Source organism: Lissotriton vulgaris, chromosome 1_1 (assembly GCF_964263255.1).
Source record: "Lissotriton vulgaris chromosome 1_1, aLisVul1.2, whole genome shotgun sequence".
Taxonomy (NCBI): domain Eukaryota; kingdom Metazoa; phylum Chordata; class Amphibia; order Caudata; family Salamandridae; genus Lissotriton; species Lissotriton vulgaris.
Window position 1 is genome coordinate 402,368,692 of NC_141685.1, and position 14,804 is coordinate 402,383,495.

The window sequence follows — 14,804 nt, forward strand, 5'->3', positions numbered from 1 at the left end:
GGCCCTACCTTTTTGGCACCCACTTTCGGGTGCAGACTGACCACCGACCCCTGCAGTGGTTGATGCATATGCGGGGGGAAAACCCAAAATTGCTACGCTGGTCCATCTCCTTACAAGGTATGGACTTCACAGTCGAACACCGGCCTGGGTCCGACCACGCCAACGCCGATGGCCTGTCCCGGTTTTTCCGCCTCGACGAAGAGAGTCCCCAAGAGGATGGGTAACTCTCCCCGCCTTCAGCTGGGGGGGACGCATGTTGGACAGGCCACATGACGGGCCGCTCTCCCCCGGCTCGACCAGGCCCGAGCCCAGTCACGCAAGCACCACACACCACCATTGCACGCCCTACGTCCCCTCAGGGACCCCTGCCCTCGAACATGATAACCTCGTGGGTCCGATCCACTGCCGGCCCATGCACCCAGCCCGGGCCGCCATCTTGGACACCTCGCCACGAGGCCGCCTGGGTCCCGATCGACCTCAACCCTGGGCCTAGCCCAGCCTCAGACAATCCGGCACCACCCTCCACCCAGGAGGTGAGCGGGCTACTTGGCAAGTCAATGGGAGAAAGAGGTGCCGATGGCTCTCCCCCCGCCCAGTGCCGCTCGCCCATCGCCTCCCCGGGCGCTGGCTCCACCCCCCTGCTGGGTGTCTGGACTCCCTCATCCCGGACCTCCCGACCTCCAAGTGCGAGGGTCCGGACATCAAAGCACGCCAGCCCTATAACTGGGGCAGCTCCAGAGCAGGAAGTCAGTTGTATCTTGGAGTCGAGAGACGTAAGAGGAACTCATCCTGGACGGACTACTGGCGCTGCCGTAGCTCTGTCCTGTGCACCATCGTCCTGCCTGTTGGCGCTGCCACAGCCGTCGTAACCTTCATCCTTCACCGTCGTCCGGATCTGCTGGCGAGGCCGCGGACCGTTGTAACCGTCATCTTCATCGGGACCTGCTTGGCTTCTCCACGGCCCGTCGACCATCCTTCATCCATCTCGGGACCTGCTTGGCTCCTCCACGGCCCGATCAGCAACCACGCCGAGCTCGAGGATTGAGAGCTATTTAACTCATTGGTAACTAAGACTGTCCCGCTACCCTTTTTCCTCAACCAGAGATCAGAACCGAGGGGACCCCTGAGTCCAGACCTCCTTGTATCATATCGACGTAACCTAAGAATTGCATATAAAGTCTCGTTAACCTTCAATCTTGTGTGGTGTCCGTCTGTGGGGGGGAAGTTACTTATCTGTACAGTCGTTGGAGACGGCTCTCCCTGGAGACCTCTCCCCGTAATCTCGGCCGACCCTCCCGGTCCGTCCAACAAACCCCAGCTGTAACATAATAGAAATCATGATGCATAACATGGGACACGCAAATTTACTTATAAGCACCACCTATTCCTATAGCATTTTGCACATCTCTCACATTTCGTCCTCCGTTACACTGATAGGTGCTGAGCATGAAGACAAGCACTTCTCTAGTCACTCACATATGACACTAAACTTTTTCCAACACAGGATCACAACAGTTAACACCGTATGTATACCAGCCATGTGCACTCCCGCAGTGTAGCTTGCTACTCATCTCAAAACATGTTGAGGTGTTCCACAGTGGTAGGTGAAGTCCTCTATAAATGCGCCTTTGAGTTGTACTTCATTATCACATCAATATATAAATTGAAGCACATGTGATGAGTAGAATGAGAGAATATTACTTGCGCTTCCCATCGAGTGCTGATGTGTTGTCTCCGGAAACAGCCTGATAAAGCTCTGTGCCGAGGTAACCATGAGCTCTAACAACCACAAATGCTGTTCCTCTGCATCGAGGAAGAGTAAAAGCTTTAGAGATCCTGAGACACTGATTTGTACTATTTCTCTGCTTGTGTATTAGGGAAAGATGTACCCACTATGGCAACAATTGAGAAAATTACTCGTGAATCCATTGATGAACTGCTTATATATTTACTTGCATTATATATTTTAGCAAATAAATCCCTATTAATGAACAACCGTGTTTTGTTAATAATAATAATGTCTCTAAAAGTAATGGGGATACAAGCTACCACCCATTTTTTCTTCTGAAAAGTGATAAAAAAATAATGTAACCATTTCTTATTATTTAAACTCATAACAATATTGTGAAATCAGCCAAAGTAAAGCAAACACATGTCATGTTTTTCTATGTTTCGTTAATTGATTGGGCTTCCCTTCACTAAAAGAAATGGGAGGAGCCCAGACAAACATCTGGATACCAGCAGCTCTTTTACAAGAGGCGCAGGAAGTTCCTCTTCTAATCGAGCTTCCTCATAGAAGCCTAATCAGCCCAAAAAATGTTACAAAACATGTTTATGTTTTTCTACTGGGGCATTCTGTCACCTAAAAAGGAGGGGAGTGCAGCAGGTAGATGGACTTGCAGCGCTCCCTATAAGTCGGCATTGCAGATGTTGGCAACTGGCTAGCAACAAAATGTCCCCTTTATGTGACTCAAATGTTAAATATAGGCAGCAAAAGCAGCATTCAATTGTAGTAGGGTCATTGGCACATAACGATATTCATATTCTCATATTGTAGAAGAGTTCATTATGATTGCATAGGAATTTCATGTTCCAATTGGGGGGTTTAAATCCTGGAAGCATTTAGTGGTAAATACTGTGTGCATGTCTTTTCCTTGGGATCTAGTCTTTCTATTTACTTCACTGGTTACAATCTTTATAATAAAGATTATATCTTATTTTTCCGCTCTGGAGTCTAAACTGTAGGTAGGCTTCGAGTTGAGAAGGCAATGCCCTGTGAGGAAAAAGTTGGACACCAGCTCTCCCTCGGTCAGTCCAATCCCTTCCCCTCTTCTGCCTCTGTAGGTCTGTAGGTGTTGGTCAAAGACAGCTTTAGCTGTCTATCGCCCAGACTGATTATTTCCTATGTGCACAGAGAGGGATTTGGGTCGGCCTCTTGCTCATAAATTGATGGCTAAGGAACGTGGGCAGGGAAGGCATGTCTGCTCCCACTCGACAGTAGCTAAACAATGCTCCCTCTGGCTGGGAGCAGACTTTTGTTTCCCTGCCTGCACTCTTGTGGGCAGGGAAACTTACATTGCACCTGCCTGGGTGTATGCGGGGAGGTAGTTGGGCTTTGGGGGCCCTGGGTCGCCCCCCCCCCCCCCCCCCCCGCCGAGCCCCAATGTACTGTTTGGTATGTGCCCCAAGTGAGCAACCAGGGTACCCATCCCCAATCTGGGTCTGTATTGAGTTAGGGACCAAAATATCTTGGGGAGGGGGACGGCACAAATGGGTTGGACGCAATGCCAAGCCGCAGGCAAAGCCCTGAGGCTAACCCCACACTGCCCATGGCCGAAGGCCGTGTGTGGCGTGGAGTTGACAGAAGGAGTTACCTTCAAGGCACTTAGATGAGGGGTTAAGAGCTAAGAATAGTAAACTCTATACTTACCTGCATGCACTTCCCTTCTCGATACTTTTGTCCTTCATGTTTTTGCACCCTTTACTTTGGTAGCACGTTTCGGTTGTCGATATTCGACAGGATTTTCAGGGAGCAAAATGTGGACAGGCATAACGCAGCAGAGTAGTTAATTCCAAGTCCTCACCCATGATTATTGGAGTACAATTAATCAATAGACAAAGCAACAAGGAAGTCAGCGTGTCACCAAGTAAACCGTGCCCTTGTATGCTCAAGGATGCAATCGCCAGAGCGACGCATGATGAGATCGCACATGCATCAGGAAGGCGAAGGGAGGAACTGTGAGAAAGGGGCGGGGTCTCTGCGCCTGAAGCAAATGTAAACATACTATTCAGTACTGGCAAGCCCGTTCTCAGAACCTGTTTGAAATACACTGATTCATTCTACACAATTTATAGAATGTGTTTTGGTAAGTGTTCTGGAGTACGCATCATACTTGGGTTGTGAGCATTTTCAGTGTCCGCCCTTCACTGTTCCCAGAATATTTACCCAGTACACAAGCTTTTTGTGGCATGCAAAGTTACAGCGCTGCAATGTTTTTTGAAATAATCTTGAGGTTGATCATATGGTAAAACAGCAGCAGGCAAATGCATTCTGCGCCAGTAAATAAGGGCGTGATTGCAAACATCAAACATGACCTTGTTATCAAAGAAGAGAGAATGGGCAAAATGTCACTTCACCTACAACACCCAAAATCCTTGCAAGAGGTTTTGTGGAAATACATCAAAATGTCAAGAATTCCAACAGGTTTATACAGCTTTGGAACATTGCTTTGATGATAAAAATATTGAAGCACACTGACTGGGAACTCCCGGCATGACTTTAAAGATTGTGGCACATTATGAAACTGGCAGCACTTGCTGGCAGAAATACTGTGTATGTAGGGAAATTTGGCATTTAGACCTAAGGTATCCTTTGATGGACTTTACACGATCTGGCTCACAGGAAGTAAAATGTCTTTCATAAAGCCAATTGTTCTGCATTTCGGCATGCTTTGCACAAACACTAAGGACCGGTACTTCCCTCCCCGTTAATATAGTGGTTTGCCCACCAAATACATTTTTTGGCAGACCTTACTATGGCGGAGACTACTTCATCACCGCTGTGGCCAAAATACACCAATGGCCCGAAAGAGAAGGGAAATAGGAGAAATGGCCATATGTCCACCCACCCAATCAGGAGGGGTGGATATATAGCATTTTTTACTGCCTTTCCACACCAGGCAAACCCTAGTGGTGAGGGAAGTAAAAAGCAACAAATGCACCCCTCCCTCCACGCCGTAGGATATAACTCATAACATAGCTAGTGAAGCATTACTTTTTGCATTCTTGCCTTTAAAGAGGATTTATCATTACAGTTCCCTGGGTACAAAACATGACAGATCCACTTGCTCTCAATTAGGAATTACAGCTAATTGAATGTAATAAGGAATCACCCAGGTTAGCCTGTGAGAGTGGTAAGCTTCACAGTAGTGAAACACGAATTTGCGAGTTTAAAAGAACATTTCCTGTCTCTGAGTTACACAGCACCCTGCCTTATGGGCTACCTAGTGCCTAACACCGGGTGTGACTTACATGTAATAAAAGGGAAGATTCAGGCTTAGCAAGGCGTTTTAAATGGCAAGTTGAAATGGCAGTGCAACACTGCATTCAGGCTGCAATGGCAGGCCTGGGAGCAGGCCTAGGTCAAGTTTTAGGGTGCTACTTAAGTCAGTGGCACAATAAGTGCTGCAGATCCACTGGTAGCATTTAACTTACAGGCCCTGGGTATAAGGTGTACCACTGTACAAGGGACTTACAAGTAAATTAAATATGGCAATTAGGAATATGTCAATCATACCATTTTTAGAAGAGTGAGCATAAGCACTTAAGCATTGGTTAGCAGAGCATAGAGTCCTATGGCCAACAAAAACGAATTCCGCAAAATTAGAGGCAAGCAGGCCAAAAGTTTGAGGGAAGGCCACCCTACGGCTGACAGGTCTAACAGTTGGTTTATTGACTGCAGAATACTGCTGATAGAAAACCCTTGAAGCAAACTTGGCACATGGAGTCATGTGTTCTCTTGTGTGAAGGTAGGGAAGAAGTCTTGCAGCAGCATTTTGGATGAGCTGTATTTTGCATATGATGATTTCAGGTGCACCAAGGAATAGGTTGTTGGCATTGTCAAGCTTGGCGATTACGAGTGTGGGGATGGCTTGCAGTGTCTGTTGGTGTCCAAAGTATGGGAGGATGCAATGTATTTCATTGCATAGAATCCCTCTGTTTTATGTTAGCATGTGGTATTAAATATAGATCTGAATCCATGGTTACCCCTAGGTGTCTGACTTCTCTTGATATTGTTAGAGGGGCCTTATGGTTTTTAGGACATATGGCGATAGGCTGGTATTTTTGTAATTTTCTACAGGCCATGAGCTTAGCTTTAGATGGATATTCATCATCCATGTGTTTATGGCCCGAAGGCACTAATGAAGATCTAAATGGAAGAGGACTGCAAGATCATCTATTTAAAAACCATTTGGGTGTCATTTACATAGTTTTAACAAGTGAGGCTGAGTGATTTAATCAGGATTGGTAAGGGGAATAGGTAGATGTTAAATAATAGAGGGGATATGACAGACCCCTATGGGGAGCGAGTGCTCTCTCCTCTAAACATGGTAGGATTGTCAAACATCCAATTGACTTATTTAATTTACATATAAGTCCCGAGTAAAGTGGTACTACGTGTACCCAGGGTCTATAAATTAAATGGTACTAATGGGCTTGCAGCACTGTTGTGCCACCCACTTAAGTAGCTCTACAAACCTGTTTCAGGCCTGCCATTGCAGCCTGTGTGTTTAGTTTTAAACTGCCATTTCGACCTTGCAAAATACACCTTTTGCAGGGGCCAAACCTTCCTTTTTTAATACATATAAGTCACCCCTAGGGTAGGCCCTGGACTGCCCAGAGGGCAGGGAGAGTGTATTAAAAAAGTTGGACATGTACTTTCAAGTTTTACCTCTCCTGGTAGCGAAAAACTCTTACATTTGTTTCACTACTGCAAGGCCTACCTCTATCAGAGAATAACATTGAAGTTACCTAACTACATTTATTAAGCTGTAACTTCCACATGGGGATACACAATCAGTTCATGTTTGGTGTCTTTGGAATTGTAATGAAGAATCCTCTCTAATGGTAAAGTCAGATTTAAAATTACAATTTGAATATGTTACTTTTAGAAAGTTGGCCTTTTCCAGCCTTAGCCATTTGGGTCCTGCTGCTTGTCTCTGGGTTGCATGACTGGGTTCAGTTGACAGTTGGATTTTGTGTATTCCTCCTAGACAGCCACTCACTATAGGGAATTTAGGTGTGCCTGGATGGGCCATCACTGGCAGGATGGGAGGGAGGAGCTGGGCACAGCGCCACTTACACTGGAATAGGCTGTGCCTTGCCGTCCACACAAAGGGCTGCATAACACCAGTGGTTAGTCTGGGAACAGGAAGGCAGGACACCTGTGCATTTCTGCAAGTAAAGATTTTCCTCACTCGCTTAATGCCACCTTGTAAACATGCCCCTTTCCGCCACAGTCCTCTGAGGAAAGGGGCATGCAATGGGTATTACAGTGGGCGTTCCACCGCACACCCATTGCTTTTTGACGCTGCCCCAGATTTACAATGGCTGAGGCAGCCCCAAAAACGAATACCAGAGAATACCTTGTCCTAAAATGGTGATACGAGGTAAAATTATTAATTTCTTGTCTTTTTAGCTCTTTCTGTGTGTGCTACATTTGGTGTCCCTTTCTGCACATAAACAACCACCCCTGCAGGCAAGGCACCCTTGCCACATAATGACAGGCTGCCTGCGCTGGCACTAGGCAGCATTTTTTGTGCCAGCGCTTATTCTTGTGAATAAGTCACATCCCTGTGTTTAAAAAATGTCGGAGCGCAGCTTATGCCAAATTCTGTAAATATGCCCGTACGTCTGATGAGACAGTAGAAGTAATCAAAAGCCAATAATCTAGAAATGCCCCGGGCTATAACAGCCTCCCATTAGAATTGTACATTGGAACGAGAGCAAATTATCTACCCAGATACTTAATATTATGAAAATATTGGCCACTTGTTTGCAGAGAATTGTTGGCACACTCAAGCACCAAGATCAGTTGGGCTTAAACAAATACTAAGGCCTACTCCCTTTGGATTCATTTTTTCACTTTAGGTTGAGTCGTTTCTGTCAGATCGTGAGACTCAGTTTTTTTACTGTATATTGTCTTATCTTATTTATTGCATGGGTTTTTATTTAAATTTCTAGGAAGTTTCTTTTTTTTTTGTATCCTCATATTGCGAAAATTTTATGTGTATGGAAAATTTGGTTTCTACCTCTGAAGTTTTTTTGTACCGTCACTGCCCAATGGTCTCTCTTGTCATGGGAGTTTTCCCTTTTCTTGTTTGTTCAGAGGAGATCCTTTGCCATTTACATATAAACATATCTGTAGTCGAGAGGAGGGGAGCTAGCCACCTTGGCTACTCTATGAGTATCATACTCATGTTCCAGATTGTGCTTTCGCTTTAATCATAGGACAGTGTGTTCTACCCTTTCCTCAGAGGTTAGGTGTTTTTCCATGATTTCCCAATAATTAAATCTCTTACTAAATTTACCCCTTCTGTCTAGTTTATTTATCTTTATAGCTGAGTTCATCCACTCTCCATGCGTTGGGGGTGATGGACCAATCCACTTAATGCATATCTCCCTTCTAGCTATCACCATTAATACAAAAAGTAGCTTTGCTTCTGTTACTGTTAATTTTACTTACTCTGTTGTGTTACCAATCCCAAAAAGAATAAGAGTTGTACTTACTTTTAGGTGTTTTCGGAATATCAAACTTAGCGTCTTACCAACTTCTTCCCAAAATATTCTCAGGGATGGGCAGCTCCAGAACATATGAACATCGTCTGCCCTTTCTTCCCCACATTTAGGGCATTTTTTGATTCCTGCGTTTTTAAATTTTGAAAGTTTTTTCGGTGTCCAATAGGCTCTATGCAAGGTGTAAAGATGGTTTCTTTTCAATGCCGCGGATTTTAATGTTGACCAGCATTTCTCTATTGAATCTCCCCATAGATTTACTAGGTCTTCTATAGCCAGATCTTTCCCCCAGATTTGATCTGCTATCTGGGAACTTTCATCTTCTTCCATTATAAAAGTCCAATACCATTTTGCTACCTCCTTGTTTATGGGTAAGATTTTTGTCATTTCTTTTTCCAAGGTTTTACTATCTTTATCATGTGTTGGTATTGTCTTTGCCCAGCTGTTTAGTTGATAAAACTTAAATTTTGATATTGCTCCATTGGAGATTTTATGCATTTCTTCCCATGAGATCAATGTTGACCCATTTAGGAGTTGACCCCCATAGTTAATATTGTTTTGTTTTAAGGGGGTGGCCATGACATCTCTCAGACAGTCCGGAGTTCCGGGAGAGTTCCATATCGGTGCCATTGCACTATAGTAAGGAATTTTTAGGATCGTTCTAATTTGTATCCAAAGTTTTACTGCCTCCTTTAGAACCTTTAGCTTGATTTTCTTAAAGTATTTTTGGTGACCAAATTTGAAGAGAAAATGGTCCTCATCTTCTGTCATCACTTGCAAGTATTCAGGGTAATATTGGTGTATTCCTAGGAGGGCCCGTATATTTTTAAATTGAAAAGCCCTGTAGTAGTCTGTCAAATCCGGACTTGCAATCCCTCCTTTCTCTTTTTTCCTCCTGAGCTTTCTCCACGATATTCTGGTTCCCTTGGAGGCCCATATAAAACTTGCATGCTCTCCCTGTAGCTTTTTCAATTCGGCTTTTTTAAATTCCAGTGGAATAGTGTTGAACAGAAAGGTATATTTTGGAAGTATAGTCATTTTTATAATGTTAGACCTCCCTATAAAGCTTAAAGGTAGGCTAGACCACACTTTAAGTAGTTTTCTTACCTCTCGGGCTACTCTATTTAGATTGTTTTGTGGTATTTTATCTAAATTCTGATTTACCAAGATGCCCAAGTATCTTATCTCTTTTTTTATATTGGGACTATTAAGGTGAGTATTCCATGTCATTATTTCTGTTTTTGTGTGGTTTACTGAATATCCTGAAACTTGACCAAATTTACTAATGATTCTTTCTATAGCTAGCTTAGATTTTACATATTTATCCGTGAATAGCATCAGATCATCTGCGTAGAGTGCTAGCTTTTTCTCCCATCCCTGGTATTTAAAGGGAGTTATTTCCTTACAATTTCTGAGTTTGTTTGCTAGGGGTTCTATACATAAGTTAAAAAGCAGGGGAGAGAGAGGACACCCTTGTCTCGTACCTCTGCCAATTTTGATATTGTTCGTAAGGCTGCTATTAACCAGAATTCTTGATCTAGGATTTTTGTAAATTTCTCCTACTGCGTGTTGGAAGGAATCCCCTAGATTATTTTTGATCATTATACTATTTAAGAAAGCCCAGTTTACTCTATCGAATGCCTTAGCGGCATCGACGGTTAGTATTGTGAGAGGAATATTTTTTGACGTAGCTATGTCTATGGTGCTTATGAGTTCATGTGTCAGTTCATATAATTGCCTTCCTTTCGTGAAGCCCTTTTGGTCTGAGTGTATGAGTTGGGGTGTAAGCTTTCCCAATCTTGTTGACATTATTTTAGTAAAAATTTTATAATCTGCATTGAGCAGAGATATCGTCCGGTATGATTCACATTTTTTAGGGTCCTTTCCTGGCTTTAAGATAATTGTTATTACTGCATCATTCCAGGTATCCGGCAGCTTTTCCTTTTGTTTAAATACCAAGTTTACTAATTCTGTTATATGTGGGACTAGTGTGTCCATTAAAGACAGGTACAGTTCGTTCGGCAGTGCGTCTGGGCCTGCGGCTTTCCCTTTTTTCAATGTTTTTATTATATTTTTAACCTCGGTAGGTGTAATTTCCCTATTTAGCTCGTTTTTCTCCTCCTCAGATAGTTTTAAGTTACAAAAAGGGGGTGGGGTCGCACACTACTCACACACCGGCGGAAGTTGCCCCTAAGGCTGACGAGCCTGGGACCCCGCACCTGCGCGCCCGTGTGGTACTAGACCTGGCAATATTTGGCAGCCACCGGCAACCCCAGAAGATAAGAAGATGGCCTATTCCCTGCTGATGAGGGGTAAATACCCCGAAACACGTGTACAGGGATGGCGAAGAAAGATACATCGCGGAATACAAAACTACACTGACCATAGTCCTTAGGGGCGACCCTGCTGGTGAATGAGTGGTGTGCGACCCCACCCCCTTTTTCAGATAGTTTTAACACTGGCATGTCTCTTAAATATTCATCTATCTGTTCCTCAGATGGGTTTACATCTTCTGTATATAACTCCGAGAAGAAAGTCGCAAATTCATTTCTGATTTCCTCTTCCTCTGAGGTTGGGCTTGTTTGGTCTTGTTTTATTAAGTTTTTTATTTTATTTCTTACTGAGTCAATCTTTAATTTCCATGCAAGCCATTTTCCACATCCTTCTCCATATTCGTGATTTGCCAGCTTGCTTGCTTCCCACTTAGTTTTTTTTTACTCTTTCTTCAAGAATATCACTTAGGGAGTCCTTCTGCCTTTGCCTATCTTTTTGCAGACTTTCTTTCCTGTCCGGATCTCTTTCCATTAGTATTTGGGTGTCTAGGGTGTTTATAGCTTTTTCTAAGTCTGTTAATTCCTGTTTCGCTTTCTTTGATCTGTATGTTCCAAGGCTAAGTAGCTTGCCCCTTAATACGGCCTTATACGTGTCCCATACCATTTGTTTTGATGTTCCCGTTTTATTATTTTCAAAAAAGGCTTCTGTTTCTTCTTTAAGTGCTTGTACAATTTCTTGATCTAAAAACATGGCTCTTTCCACCGTGAATCTTTTATGTATCTGGCTTGCCTTAGTTTGTAATGTTAACTGTACGGCAGAGTGGTCTGATAGATGGGCTGGAATGTGGATTAAGCTTGTTATATTTCCCAGTAGGTTTCTATCGACTAAGAAAAAATGGATTCTAGAACTATGTCCTAGTCTTTTATTATGTAGTGTAAAGGGTTGACTCTTATCTCCTTTTTCTTTCCATACATCTATTAATTCTAAGTCTCTCTTGTATATACCAATCCACTCCCTCATTTTTGGTAGATTAGGTAAATTGAGATTTCTTCCTGGGGGAGACCTATCAGTTTTAGGGTCTAAGATGAGATTAAAGTCTCCTCCTAAAATTACTGGAGTGTTAGCTGTTAGCAAATGAGTATACAAATTCTGTAAGGGCTCAGGGTCATCAAGGTTGGGGCCATAATAGCCTGCTATTGTGTAGGCAGTGTTCCCTAGTTTTATTTTTGCCAGTGCCCATCTTCCTTTACTATCCACTTCCGAAGATTCTATACTTGCATTTAAGGATTTTTTCAGAATAATTATTACACCTTTAATATTACACCCTTGATTTGTGCAAATATGGACATCCACCCATCCTAGGTTTTTCATTATCTGATCCCATTCCTCTTTCAATAGGTGTGTCTCCTGAAGAATAATAATTTCGCTTTCAGATGCTTTAAGGTATTCTAGAATTTTGTTCCTTCTACTTTTGGTTCTCATGCCATTAACATTCCAGCATAATATTTTTATGTTTCTACTAGTGTCTCCCATTATTTTTTATTATCTTTATTTGGCAGGTTTTAATAACATTGGTAGTGAATTGTTGGTGTTCTGTTCTTTTCCAATTTTCTTTCAATATCGAGGATTTATTTTTTTGTTTTTTTTCCCCCCATTTTGCTCCCCACCCATTTTTTATCTTGTGTTTTTTTTACTTTTCTGTTTTAACGTTTTGTTCTTACCCTCCCTGGGGAAGCCTCCTTCTTTCTTTCTTGGGTTTCCATCTTAACCCCTTTTCGCTCCTCAATTTGGACCTGGAATGTATGTTTTAATTTCTTAGCGCCTTCACCTTTTTTTTTTCCACGTATTTTTATGAATAGTTTTTTTTTTTTTTACATATATTTTTTGAATCCATTTCAGATTGTGGAGTTTTCCATTTGAACGGTGTCTTTCATTAGGCTGAGCAGATTTTTCACTTCTTCGGGATCTCTAATGTTCCTCATTTTGTTGCGCCACATGATTCGTAAAGAGGGTGGGAACTTCATTTGTACTGTGGCTCCTAGAGATTGTAATTCTGGCATGAATTTCCCCAACTCCCATTGTCTATCCTGAGATGCTTTGGACATATCAGATCTGATTCTGAAGGACCATGAGTCTTTACTGAAATTTCCCTTTTTCAGGGCTTCACCCAGGATCTTCTCTTTTAGTGTGTACGTCTTGAAGTTTATAAGGATTTTTCTGGGTGTTTTCCTGTCTTTGGCCTTTCCGAACGGGTCTCTGTGGACTCTCTGTATGTCTTCTCCCAGCGTCTCAGCATCGCTCCATGGAAAATGTTCCACTAAAAGCTCTACAATTAATTTCTTAATGTCATTGCCTTCTTTATTTTCAGGAACATTTAAAATTCTTATATTATTTTTCCTTGCCTGGTTATCAAGAGATTCAATTTTTTCACTCATAGATTTCCCCTCTTGTCTCAGCGTGTATAGCTCCTTTCTGTTATTTTCCACCCTACTGTTCAATCTACTCACTTCCCCTTCTATAGCTGTGACTCTCTCTCTTAAAGCATTTAGTTTATTGTCCAACTTTTCGCACACTTCTAGAATCTTATCTTGTTTTGCTTCAGATATGGCGAATTTATCTCTCATCTCGATCCATATTTTCTCAAGAAACTCGTCTGTCTGACTTCTGGGACTTTTGAAACCCGATATTCCTTCCTTCCCGGTTTCTTGTTTTTTCTGCGTCTCAACATTTTCTTTCTCTTTGCTTAGTTCTCTCTCTTCGTTATTACTGTTCTGAGCTTTTTCTATGATTTCTGTTTCTCCTGTTGTGACTGTTGTGACTGTTGTGTCTGTTGCTGTGGCTACTTCGGCCATATCTTGAGGACCAAGATGAGGTCTAGGTTTGTCAACTATTTTGCTTTCTAGTCCAACTGTAGTTATTGATTTTGAAGGGATATTTGGATTTCTATCCTGTGGACTATGGAGAGGTTCTTTTTGTGGGGGTTGATCTTTTTTCTGCGGTAAGGCTAGCTCAGGTTTTTCTGCTAATAATGCTGGTCGATTTGTATCGTCCTTTGCTTGATTTGTCTGCTGCCTCTGGACCTTAAAGAAGGTTCTTAGTGAAGGTGTGATCTTTATTTTCTGAGTTGTATCAACTTTGTCTCCGGGTAATTTTACTTTCTCTTTATATTTTTTTATGGGCTCTAGAGATGTTTTTTTTGCCTTCCTTCTCTTAACTTCTCTAGGAGTAATATTTTTAGGATATTGCTCTTGCTTGAGAAAGTTCCTGTTTGTTTCTGAGACTATAGTTAGAGACCACAGTTACCGAGCTTCTTTTTTTCTCTGTGTCTTTCTGGGTAGCTGAGTTTTTTAGTTCTACACTCCTTTGCTGAATGTTTGTGTCCTTATCTGTGCCTTTATCTTTATCTTCCCTGCTCATTTTAATGTCTCCCTCCTCCTCTGGCACTTTTTCATTCATGTGTTGTCCAATTTTGGTATTCTCTTTTTTTAGGCAATCTGTGTTTATGTTTAATTTTACTGTTTTCTCTACTTTTACTGAATCTCTGAGGTGCCCCTCTCTCTTGCCTTGATTTCCTTTGTTTGTCAAGACCTCCAGAGACACTCTCTCACGGGTCTCAGAGCAACCTGAGAATGGACCCTTCTCACCTCCACAGTTGCCGCTGCCGCTGCCGCTAATGCCCCGGAACAGGAAGCCAAGCCTTCCGAACACCTTCCTGTGGACCGCTCTAGCCTTTCCAGCCTCCGCCCAAACTCCGAGGAAGCTCGCGCTGCAGTCCGACGTATTTCCTCTCTCTCCCGCCGATGTCACAGCTCGCTCGTCGGACTTCCCTCTCGCCGAAACACCTCCACAGAACAGGTAACCGACCATTCCTTAGTCACTATTTTCTTACTTCGATCCCCCAAAGGTTTTGACAGGAAGCTTTTCTTTTCTTTTCCGTTATAATCTGCTACAATCTGCTCACGCTCCTATTGATAACAGATTCCCTCCTCCATACTCCGCGATACATTTTTAAATGTCCAGGTTGTTTTCTGTGTTTTTTCTATTAGAGCTCATTGGTGCGTTAGCGCTAATTCCGCCGTGCCGTGCATTGTGCTCTCCAGGTCTCTTGTTTGAGGAGCTCTCCGACCGAGCGTCCTACTCGGCCGCCATCTTCCCCCCGTCACCCTCTAGGAAGTTTCTTATCGAATTTGTATTTTTATGAAAAGAAATGTACTGCTGAATTATATTCTGGTCTG

At 42.9% G+C, this 14,804-nt stretch overlaps 1 protein-coding gene across 11 annotated transcripts in view; it reads right to left on the reverse strand.

The window, feature by feature from the left end:
* ACOT11 (acyl-CoA thioesterase 11) overlaps positions 1 to 14,804 on the reverse strand; it is a 791,760-nt gene that overhangs the window by 751,744 nt on the left and 25,212 nt on the right. The window contains exon 1 of one of the 11 annotated variants that reach the window (XM_086952580.1): positions 3,431 to 3,606. The exons of the other annotated variants lie outside the window; for them this stretch is intronic. The gene's annotated coding sequence lies outside the window, so the exon portion shown is untranslated. Of the gene's footprint in view, positions 1 to 3,430; positions 3,607 to 14,804 lie in introns of those variants that run through there. 11 annotated transcript variants of the gene reach the window in all.